Raw genomic sequence first — 12,390 nt, 5'->3', positions numbered from 1 at the left:
GTTTTCGTATTTTTTTAGCAAGTTTTCTGTTATACGCAAAGGGGGGTAAAACTGAATGGTTCACATAATACTGTATACTTTTCCTAATATTATAGAGAAAGCAACAAAGAAATTAGTAGAGTTTAATGACACTTTACTTATAAAATTGGGAGTATCTCTTTTAAATTGCTCATCTGTTCCTATAATAAGATGCTGCTCTGTGCATACAAATAATAAAAATATGCAGGCTGACTAAGTTTTGATTTATCACTGTAGTAAAGGAAAAAAATCTGGAGACACACTGACAATCTCTTGGTCTCTCCCTCTTGTACAGACAAAACATGTTCTCTTTTATTAGAGTCTCTGCCCTGCAGTATTGTCAAACAGCAGCACAAGGCAGCTATCACAAGAAGCTTTTATATAGCCAAAAAAGGCAAACTTGTAATCCTTAAAGTGAAACAACATAAACTTTATACAGTGAAAACATTTTAAAGGAAATCATTGCTGAGAGAATATGGAAGCTGACATTGCTGATAAAGTCAGCTTGGGTTCTGTCTGAACCCAGAACAAAGCTGTCAGTGCCCATTCAATCAGCTGTGGCTGGAGCATTGCCCACCTCGCAGCTGAAGGCACACAAAGGAGCAGGGATTGTGACATCATTTATGTCATGTGATCATGTTAGGTCAATGATGTCATAAGCATCCTGACCCTTTGTGTACATGTAGCTGCCTGGAGGGGGGTGTCCCTGGTCGCAGTTCGTTGGCTGGGCACTGACAGCTTCCTCTGAATTTGGACCAATCAAGCTCATTCCTTTTGCTGATCTACCTGGCTGTCATGCTAATTCAATTATTTTAGTTTTTTTATGAGGCACAGACTTAGAACAAGTATGTATGTCAGGAGGGCTGATGACATCTCGCTGACTTTCTTATCTGGATTATTTTTCAGGTCAGTAACTCAGAGACATTAAGGCGACCAACATTTTCACAGAAAAGTCAGCAATGAGATTTTGGGGAGTCTGCAATATATATAGTCTTAAAGTGATATTAAAGGCATAGTTTTAAAAAAAAAAACATTACAAACATGTCATACTTACCTACTCTGTGCAATGGTTTTGCACAGAGCAGCCCCCATCCTCTTCTTCTTGGGTCCCCCGTTGGCACTCCCCCTTGACCAGTGGCACCAATAGCAATAGTCCAAAAGACACATAGAGCCGCGGCTCGACGCCGCCCCCCACTCTCTCCTCATTGGCTCACTGGCTGTGACTGACAGCAGTGGGAGCCAATGGGCACATCCCGTGCACATCACTGGATTGAGAGGGAGCTCAGGTGAGTATGAGGGGGGGCTGTGGGGGGAGCATCAACAGAAGATTTTTTACCTTCATGCATAGAATGCAACCAGCTCTACTACATGGGCCAAATAATATTAGTTTTGTTGCCCTTCTCACAACTCTCTCCAATTCCAGCATGTCCCTCTTGAGGACTGGTGACCAGAACTGGACGGCATACTCAAGATGCAGCAGAACCAGAGTCGGCCACATCTGGGTTAGGGAATGTGTTAAGAGTTATAGTATGTAGAGGGTTACATGTTGGTAGGTGCTTTGGTATTAGGGACACATAGAGTAAGCTTAGAGTAAGTTTTCCAAAAATGACCAGTGCTAAGGAGTTCCCGATGTCATGTCAAAAAGTTGAGATTGGTATTGAGCCTCCTAAGAAAACAAGTCAAAGTCCTAGCCTATTCCTTAACCCCCCCCCCCCCCCCCCCCAACCACCACCACCACTCCACCATTTTTAATATTACATCATATTCATTAGAATTACAGGCACACCTTACTGTAAGTCCAGATAACGAGATAAAGTATAGTCCAAGCCAGACTATTGCCTTGCCAGAACTACAAATTTTCCCTCCGTTTTATAATTTTATGGGGGTTTTTTTTGTAAGCATTGAGATAGTACACTGTTAAAACAATGAATATTATAAAGAACTTTGTTGATCATCAGTGTGTATTTAGATATGTATTTGCTGCAGTGGGTGTTGTGCATATCCCCTAAATAGCAGAGGTATCAGCAATGCATCATGACTTGGTGCATTTCTCAGCCCTGTGGAAGTAATAGAGATATTTATGACAGTCAGAGCTATATATTTTGCAGTCTTAGTGTATATTATTTCCGGGGGCTTTGTTCTGCTAGTGCAGGCACTTCTATAAATTCTGCAGTGTTATTGCCTGTCGAGTCTGCTTAGATCTGAAAACTAATATTTCTCTACAGTAACAAATATAAACCAACACAAATGTTTGTTAGTCAAGTGCTATGTTGGATCCGGATAAGGTATGGTATTAAAAAAAACAACGGATATGACATGGAAAAAGTTTGCTTGGTGAAATAAAAAGAGGTAATCTGTTTAAAAAGAAATGTATATATGCAATTGGATTAAGGACCATTCTATCGAAAACTGGTAATAGAGTTACTTTGTGGTAAACGCTATTGGGTTTCAGTCAACATATGGCTTTCAATTGCGATACTGTAGTTTTTATAAATAATATACGTTTTTGCCCGGGTTATAAAAGTTTTTAACAAATCTCAGAAAATACATTATTTGTCAATGCACTGTTTATGGACAATACATTTTTTTTTACATATGCACATATGTATAGCCATTTTTTAAGTTCAGAGTAGAGTAGGGAAGGCTTAAATCCAGCCAGCTTATTTTTTGCTATCTGTGTCCTATTGGGGCAATTTTTATCCACTTCCTCTCCCTGAGATGCAACAGGAAGTTAGAAGAAATTTACCAAAGTGAGAGAAAGTCCTCTTAAACAGTTGTTCCCCGAGCATGTCCTCATTGGAAAGTTCCCCCTCACCTCTTGTTCTGGGGACAACTCTAAAATGTTGAAGTTTTATTTTTATTTCTTGAAATTTTGGACTTTTATTCCCGGTGTCAATGTCACTAGTACAAATAGAGGGTGAATCTCCTCAATGGGGGCACAGACTAAATAGTAAATTCTATCTCAAACTTAGAAAAAAAAGTTGTATCTAGAGGTATAATTTAACTAGTAGTAAAAGAGCTTAAAACAAGCCATAGCTGCCTGTACTGTACTGTGTGGAGTAATTAATTCTCAGAAATCACAACAGGGACTCTTAAAGAGGAGGTCCGTCTGCCCCTTTAAAAAAATGAAAAGTCAGCAGCTACACATACTGTAGCTGCTGACCTTTAACATTAGCACACTTACCTGTCCTGGAGTCCAGCGATGAGGGTACCACAGGCTATCTTTGGAACGGCTGGTCAGGTGCTGCCGCGGCCATTGCTACTAAGGAAACCGGCAGTGTAGCTTTTTGGATTCAGGGCCGGGCCCCTATTGCGCGAAGCATGCTGCACTATTTCACTGGCTGGCAGAGGAGGGAAGAGGAGGGGGCCCGAGCTGCTGACGTAGATCGCTGCGCCCTGGTCTTCCGGAAGTGGGACAGGATACCTGCATGGGCGTCCGCAAGTAGGGGCAAGGGGGGTCAACTGCCCCCCTTGGAAACAGGGATCGAATTGGCACATTCAGCACAGTGGCGTCGCTATGGGGGTGCAGGCAGCCAGCAGGGTGACAAAATCAAGGTGCTGTCAAGCCCCCCATCAGTGTAGTTTGACTCCAGGCTCTTTTCCCTGCACAGTCCAGCAGAGAACTTGGCACTGTGTCAGGAGAAAGGCAAGCTGTGGGCTGTCAGAGGTTTCCCCCACTCACCACCCCTTCTCCTGTCAGGGAGAAGATACAATGGCTCTCATCAGGTTCCCCGCCCAGCTTCCTGCCCGCTCCGTTCCTTCCCCATTTGCCATAACTGAGGGCCAATCAAAGGAGACTAGGAGAGCAACATGTAGTCCCAAAGATTGGCGGCCCCATTTTCCACGGGGAGGAGGCTACAACTCGATCAAGAGAGAGATTGAGAGACTGCAGCCTGGAAAAAGCTGAGGGAGTGAGTGCTACAGGACAAAGAGAGGCGTATGCTGGGCGGAAGCCAAAAGAGAGCGCAACGCTGCCCAGTGTCATCAGAGAGAGAGCCACGCTACCCAGCGCCACCAGAGAGAGCCATGCTCCCCAGCGCCACCAGAGAGAGCCACGCTACCCAGCGCCACCAGAGAGAGCCATGCTACCCAGCGCCACCAGAGAGAGAGCCACGCTACCCAGCGCCAGAGAGAGAGCCATTCTACCCAGCACCCCCCGAAAGAGCCACACTGCCCAGTGCCACTAGAGACAGCCTGAGCCACTGCCAGGGTACAGACATGCTACACTACTGACCAGAATCGCCCCCGTCGAACCCAGAGTGAGTGATTGTCCAGCCGGAGGGATCACTGCTGTCGTTTTGCTGGGTCTGGTAAGAGGGCCTGTCGGCCATTATCCATTACTTATCCTAGGGACTGTACTACGCCTGCTGTCTCTGACCATGACAATCTGATAATGACATTGTCGAAAAGGGGTGGGACATGGGTGACCCTAAAATGATGCCCCCTTCTGAAAAAAGTTCTGCGACGGCCCATGGATACCTGTTAAAGACAGGTATCCACTCCCCCCCGAAAGGTGCCCAAATGTGACAGCGGAGGGGGGCGGAATCAGATGAGCGGAAGTTACACTTTTTGGTGGAATTCCACTTTAAATCAGATTCTAGTCATTTTTAGCAGCTCACAGGACTTTGCTGTGTATTTATATTAAATAATATGTAAACCCAACATTTTCTAGTTGTATGAAAATGTATCCTGTTCTCTTTGTATTGCTTCCTTTATGTGAAATCCCTGGTGTTCCTGCCAGTCAGTTCTCTAGCTGGTCTCCAATGATTAGACATTTGTTCCCCCACCCCTCCCTGCATAGCCATTCACTTGGAAGTTCAATGTGCTGCTATTTCTCCTACCCCAGCTCTCTGCTTTCAGCTGGGGAACTTAGAGGGTATGTGATCACTGATAAAATAGGGAAAAAATGTATTTATAATGTGTTTTATATTTATACACAAACATTTTGTCGTTTACATATACTTGAAGACTAGCAGGATGCGAACAGTCTGCTCTCTATAGAAACTAAAGAGGAGAGGCAAGGTAATTCATTAAAAAGTTTGTAAACCTTAAAAAAAAAAAAAAAAACTCTAGCTCATTATGAAATACTTACCTTAGAACGAAGATTTCCAGCAGCGCCCGCACACTGCTGTACTTCCAGGTTTGTGGGCTCCGGTGCTGTGAGTGGCCAGAGCTGCGATGATGTCACTCCCGCTCATTCGTGGGGGAGCCGCTGTTCACGGCACAGGGCTCAGAAGGAATGCCACCTGTGGCTGTTTCTTCAGAGAGCATGCGCCAGTGATGTCATGGTGCACGTTTAGGAGATATTTACACTACCTATAGGTAAGCCTTATTATAGGCTTATCTATAGGTAAATGTCATAAGATTCTTTAACTTTGAAGGTGAATTTCTCCACAATGCCTGTAGCTACAAAGGTGAATACAGCCTTGTTTTAAAGTATATTCCTCATTCATTAAAGTTTAATATGCATAGTTTGAGCACCTATTGACTTTAAAGCAACTGTGTAGTGACTAGTTATAGATTTGCATTTTTTAGTTATATTCACAAAACATAAACAAATGTATAATTTTTTTGTTTCTTTTTTAAAATCATTTAACCACTTGCCGACCGCCGCACGACTATATACGTCGACAGAGCGGCACGGGCAGGCAAAAGGACTTACATGTACGTCCTTGCCTGCCCGCGGGTGGGGGGTCCGATCGGACCCCCCCCCGGTGCCTGCGGCGGTCGGCAAATGTCCCCCGGCGATCGGAGGTGAGGGGGAGGCCATCCATTCGTGGCCCCCCCCCTCGCGATCGCTCCCAGCCAATGGGATCATTTCCCTGCCTCTGTATTGTACACAGAGGCAGAGGAAATGATGTCATCTCTCCTCGGCTCGGTATTTTCCGTTCCGGGCCGAGGAGAGAAGACTGTACTGTGAGTTACACAAACACACACACACAGTAGAACATGCCAGGCACACAAAACACCCCGATCCCCCCCCCCGATCGCCCCCCGATCCCCCCCCAATCACCTCCCCCCCCCCTGTCACAAACTGACACCAGCAGGTTTTTTTTTTTTTTTTTTTTTTTTTTTCTGATTACTGTATTGGTGTCAGTTTGTGACAGTTACAGTGTCAGGGCAGTTAGTGTTAGGCCCCCTGTAGGTCTAGGGTACCCCCCTAACCCCCCCTAATAAAGTTTTAACCCCTTGATCACCCCCTGTCACCAGTGTCGCTAAGCGATCATTTTTCTGATCGCTGTATTAGTGTCGCTGGTGACGCTAGTTAGTGAGGTAAATATTTAGGTTCGCCGTCAGCGTTTTATAGCGACAGGGACCCCCATATACTATCTAATAAATGTTTTAACCCCTTGATTGCCCCCTAGTTAACCCTTTCACCACTGATCACCGTATAAGTGTTACGGGTGACGCTGGTTAGTTTGTTTATTTTTTATAGTGTCAGGGCACCCGCCGTTTATTACCGAATAAAGATTTAGCCCCCTGATCGCCCGGCGGTGATATGCGTCGCCCCAGGCAGCGTCAGATTAGCGCCAGTACTGCTAACACCCACGCACGCAGCATACGCCTCCCTTAGTGGTATAGTATCTGATCAGATCAATATCTGATCCGATCAGATCTATACTAGCGTCCCCAGCAGTTTAGGGTTCCCAAAAACACAGTGTTAGCGGGATCAGCCCAGATACATGCTAGCACCTGCGTTTTGCCCCTCCGCCCGGCTCGGCCCAGCCCACCCAAGTGCAGTATCGATCGATCACGGTCACTTACAAAACACTAAACGCATAACTGCAGCGTTCGCAGAGTCAGGCCTGATCCCTGCGATCGCTAACAGTTTTTTTGGTAGCGTTTTGGTGAACTGGCAAGCACCAGCCCCAGGCAGCGTCAGGTTAGTGCCAGTAGCGCTAACACCCACGCACGCACCATACACCTCCCTTAGTGGTATAGTATCTGAACTGATCAATATCTGATCCGATCAGATCTATACTGGCATCCCCAGCAGTTTAGGGTTCCCAAAAACGCAGTGTTAGTGGGATCAGCCCAGATACCTGCTAGCACCTGCGTTTTGCCCCTCCGCCCGGCCCAGCCCAGCCCACCCAAGTGCAGTATCGATCGATCACTGTCACTTACAAAACACTAAACGCATAACTGCAGCGTTCGCAGAGTCAGGCCTGATCCCTGCGATCGCTAACAGTTTTTTTGGTAGCGTTTTGGTGAACTGGCAAGCGCCAGCGGCCTAGTATACCCCGGTCATAGTCAAACCAGCACTGCAGTAACACTTGGTGACGTGGCGAGTCCCATAAGTGCAGTTCAAGCTGGTGAGGTGGCAAGCACAAGTAGTGTCCCGCTGCCACCAAGAAGACAAACACAGGCCCGTCGTGCCCATAATGCCCTTCCTGCTGCATTCGCCAATCCTAATTGGGAACCCACCACTTCTGCAGTGCCCGTACTTCCCCCATTCACATCCCCAACCAAATGCAGTCGGCTGCATGAGAGGCATTTTCTTTATGTCCTCCCGAGTACCCCTACCCAACGAACCCCCCCAAAAAAGATGTGTCTGCAGTAAGCGCGGATATAGGCGTGACACCCGCTATTATTGTCCCTCCTGTCCTGACAATCCTGGTCTTTGCATTGGTGAATGTTTTGAACGCTACCATTCACTAGCTGAGTATTAGCGTAGGGTACAGCATTGCACAGACTAGGCACACTTTCACAGGGTCTCCCAAGATGCCATCGCATTTTGAGAGACCCGAACCTGGAACCGGTTACCGTTATAAAAGTTACAGTTACAAAAAAAGTGTAAAAAAAAAAAAAAAAAACACAAACAAAAATATAAAATAAAAAATAATAGTTGTCGTTTTATTGTTCTCTCTCTACTCTCTCTCTCTCTATTCTCTCTATTGTTGTGCTCTTTTTTACTGTATTCTATTCTGCAATGTTTTATTGTTATTATGTTTTATCATGTTTGCTTTTCAGGTATGCAATTTTTTATACTTTACCGTTTACTGTGCTTTATTGTTAGCCATATTTTTGTCTTCAGGTACAGCATTCACGACTTTGAGTGGTTATACCAGAATGATGCTTGCAGGTTTAGGTATCATCTTGGTATCATTCTTTTCAGCCAGCGGTCGGCTTTCATGTAAAAGCAATCCTAGCGGCTAATTAGCCTCTAGACTGCTTTTACAAGCAGTGGGAGAGAATGCCCCCCCCCCCCCCCCCATCGTCTTCCGTGTTTTTCTCTGGCTCTCCTGTCTCAACAGGGAACCTGAGAATGCAGCCGGTGATTCAGCCAGCTGACCATAGAGCTGATCAGAGACCAGAGTGGCTCCAAACATCTCTATGGCCTAAGAAACCGGAAGCTACGAGCATTTTATGACTTAGATTTCGCCGGATGTAAATAGCGCCATTGGGAAATTGGGGAAGCATTTTATCACACCGATCTTGGTGTGGTCAGATGCTTTGAGGGCAGAGGAGAAATCTAGGGTCTAATAGACCCCAATTTTTTCAAAAAAGAGTACCTGTCACTACCTATTGCTATCATAGGGGATATTTACATTCCCTGAGATAACAGTAAAAATGATTAAAAAAAAAAAAATGAAAGGAACAGTTTTAAAATAAGATAAAAAAGCAAAAAAATAATAAAGAAAAAAAAAAAAAAAAAAAAAAAAAGCACCCCTGTCCCCCCTGCTCTCGCGCTAAGGCGAACGCAAGCGTCGGTCTGGCGTCAAATGTAAACAGCAATTGCACCATGCATGTGAGGTATCACCGCGACGGTCAGATCGAGGGCAGTAATTTTAGCAGTAGACCTCCTCTGTAAATCTAAAGTGGTAACCTGTAAAGGCTTTTAAAGGCTTTTAAAAATGTATTTATTTTGTTGCCACTGCACGTTTGTGCGCAATTGTAAAGCATGTCATGTTTGGTATCCATGTACTCGGCCTAAGATCATCTTTTTTATTTCATCAAACATTTGGGCAATATAGTGTGTTTTAGTGCATTAAAATGTAAAAAAGTGTGTTTTTTCCCCAAAAAATGCGTTTGAAAAATCGCTGCGCAAATACTGTGTGAAAAAAAAAAATTAAACACCCACCATTTTAATCTGTAGGGCATTTGCTTTAAAAAAATATATAATGTGTGGGGGTTCAAAGTAATTTTCTTGCAAAAAAAAATAATTTTTTCATGTAATCAAAAAGTGTCAGAAAGGGCTTTGTCTTCAAGTGGTTAGAAGAGTGGGTGATGTGTGACATAAGCTTCTAAATGTTGTGCATAAAATGCCAGGACAGTTCAAACCCCCCCCCCAAATGACCCCATTTTGGAAAGTAGACACCCCAAGCTATTTGCTGAGAGGCATGTCGAGTCCATGGAATATTTTATATTGTGACACAAGTTGCGGGAAAGAGACAAATTTTTTTTTTTTTTTTTTTTTTTTTTGCACAAAGTTGTCACTAAATGATATATTGCTCAAACATGCCATGGGAATATGTGAAATTACACCCCAAAATACATTCTGTTGCTTCTCCTGAGTACAGGGATACCACATGTGTGAGACTTTTTGGGAGCCTAGCCGCGTACGGGACCCCGAAAACCAAGCACCGCCATCAGGCTTTCTAAGGGTGTAAATTTTTGATTTCACTCTTCACTGCCTATCACAGTCTCGGAGGCCATGGAATGCCCAGGTGGCACAACCCCCCCCCAAATAAACCCATTTTGGAAAGTAGACACCCAAAGCTATTTGCTGAGCGGTATAGTGAGTATTTTGCAGACCTCACTTTTTGTCACAAAGTTTTGAAAATTAAAAAAAGAAAAAAAAAATTTTTTTTTTTGTCTTTCTTCATTTTCAAAAACAAATGAGAGCTGCAAAATACTCACCATGCCTCTCAGCAAATAGCTTGGGGTGTCTACTTTCCAAAATGGGGTCATTTGGGGGGGGGTTTGTGCCACCTGGGCATTCCATGACCTCCGAAACTGTGATAGGCAGTGAAGAGTGAAATCAAAAATGTACACCCTTAGAAATCCTGAAGGCGGTGATTGGTTTTCGGGGTCCCGTACGCGGCTAGGCTCCTAAAAAGTCCCACACATGTGGTATCCCCATACTCAGGAGAAGCAGCAGAATGTATTTTGGGGTGCAATTCCACATATGCCCATGACCTGTGTGAGCAATATATCATTTAGTGACAACTTTGTGCAAAAAAAAAAAAAAAAAAAAAAAAAAATTGTCACTTTCCCGCAACTTGTGTCAAAATATAAAATATTCCATGGACTCAACATGCCTCAAAGCAAATAGCTTGGGGTGTCTACTTTCCAAAATGGGGTCATTTGGGGGGGGTTTGTGCCATCTGGGCATTTTATGGCCTTCAAAACTGTGATAGGTAGTGAGGAGTAAAATCAAAAATGTACGCCCTTAGAAATCCTGAAGGCAGTGATTGGTTTTCGGGGCCCCGTATGCGGCTAGGCTCCCAAAAAGTCCCACACATGTGGTATCCCCATACTCAGGAGAAGCAGCTAAATGTATTTTGGGGTGCAATTCCACATATGCCCATGGCCTGTGTGAGCAATATATCATTTAGTGACAACTTTTTGTAATTTTTTTTTTTTTTTTTTTTTTTTGTCATTATTCAATCACTTGGGACAAAAAAAATGAATATTCAATGGGCTCAACATGCCTCTCAGCAATTTCCTTGGGGTGTCTACTTTCCAAAATGGGGTCATTTGTGGGGGTTTTGTACTGCCCTGCCATTTTAGCACCTCAAGAAACGACATAGGCAGTCATAAATTAAAGGCTGTGTAAATTCCAGAAAATGTACCCTAGATTGTAGGCGCTATAACTTTTGCGCAAACCAATAAATATACACTTATTGACATTTTTTTTACCAAAGACATGTGGCCGAATACATTTTGGCCTAAATGTATGACTAAAATTGAGTTTATTGGATTTTTTTTAGAACAAAAAGTAGAAAATATCATTTTTTTTCAAAATTTTCGGTCTTTTTCCGTGTATAGCGCAAAAAATAAAAACGGCAGAGGTGATCAAATACCATCAAAAGAAAGCTCTATTTGTGGGAAGAAAAGGACGCAAATTTCGTTTGGTTACAGCATTGCATGACCGCGCAATTAGCAGTTAAAGCGACGCAGTGCCAATTTGTAAAAAGTGCTCTGGTCAGGAAGGGGGTAAATCCTTCCGGGGCTGAAGTGGTTAAAATATTGTATAAAAATATTTCTGATTTACACTTTCATCCATTTTTGGGACAAAAACTAACTTGTGAACTTGGCATGGTCATTGTCAAGGACACCTGGCAATGGTGCACTGTATGATTCTAGCAGTCTGACGGTGGTCACACCAGCAGTCTGACTCCCGATAACTGCTTCCACTTCCACTACTGAAATCCCTGTCAGGAAGCCCCAAACATTTTACACTTATTATCAACCTCTCACTTTGCTATGAATGATGAACTACACACCACTTCTCAAACTGATTATTTTCTTATTTTATAGCTGCCTGTCTTGTCCATTTGTCTTAGTTTGTATTTTGCCAGGAAGGCAAATTGAATTCTCCTCAAGCAAATGCTATTAGCCAGCTAAAAAAGACAGCATTAGGGCATGCCTTATTTGCATAAGCATCTTTATAATGTTTTTTTTTTCACCCGACCTCAATATTTTTTTTTTTTCCTGTGCCATTAAAAGCCCCATTAGGAGCGACGGGTTTAGTGGCGAGCGCTGCTGCGCTTTCCATCAGTGCGTGTGCGTGTGTTTTTATTGGAGGCTCCAATCACCATCTAGAATTCTGAGCATGAAACTAACACATTAAAGCCTCAGGATGTGCAAATCTCCTAACAATTTACCTGCATCGCACAGACTGCATCAGAGCTCTTGCCTGCTGTTAGTATTGAAATTTATTGCAGATTGTAGAAGTTTTGTGTTCAAGAAAATCATCATGAAAAGACAAGCAAATTGCTAGCTTTTACAAGCACATAAACTCAGCGACCCCCTGCCTGTCACCCCCACCCCCCCCCACCCAAAAACCGATCTACATTGCATTAAACCGCATCCATAATTCATACCTCAAGGAGAGCGATTATTTTGCTTCGTGGTTGTTGCACTCCATAATTGATGGTCTCGGGAAACAATGGTGCTTGGTATTCAAAACTCATTTAGTGTTTTAGTCGATTGTCCTGTAAAAAGGTGGCGTGGTGTTGGGGGGAGATGGGGAATGAGGAGAAAGACTTTTATCATAGACTGGACAGTTTAATTATTTTTCTCAGACGTATGGGTATTAATAACCCAATTTATCTGACATTTATGGCCTCTTTTGGCCCATTATTAATACACATGTGATGGGTAAACACTTCTTGATATGTATCATTAACAGATACAATGACATAG

The sequence above is a fragment of the Aquarana catesbeiana genome, linkage group LG06, assembly GCF_042186555.1.
Source record: "Aquarana catesbeiana isolate 2022-GZ linkage group LG06, ASM4218655v1, whole genome shotgun sequence".
Classification (NCBI taxonomy): domain Eukaryota; kingdom Metazoa; phylum Chordata; class Amphibia; order Anura; family Ranidae; genus Aquarana; species Aquarana catesbeiana.
Note: the sequence above shows the minus strand (reverse complement) of the source record.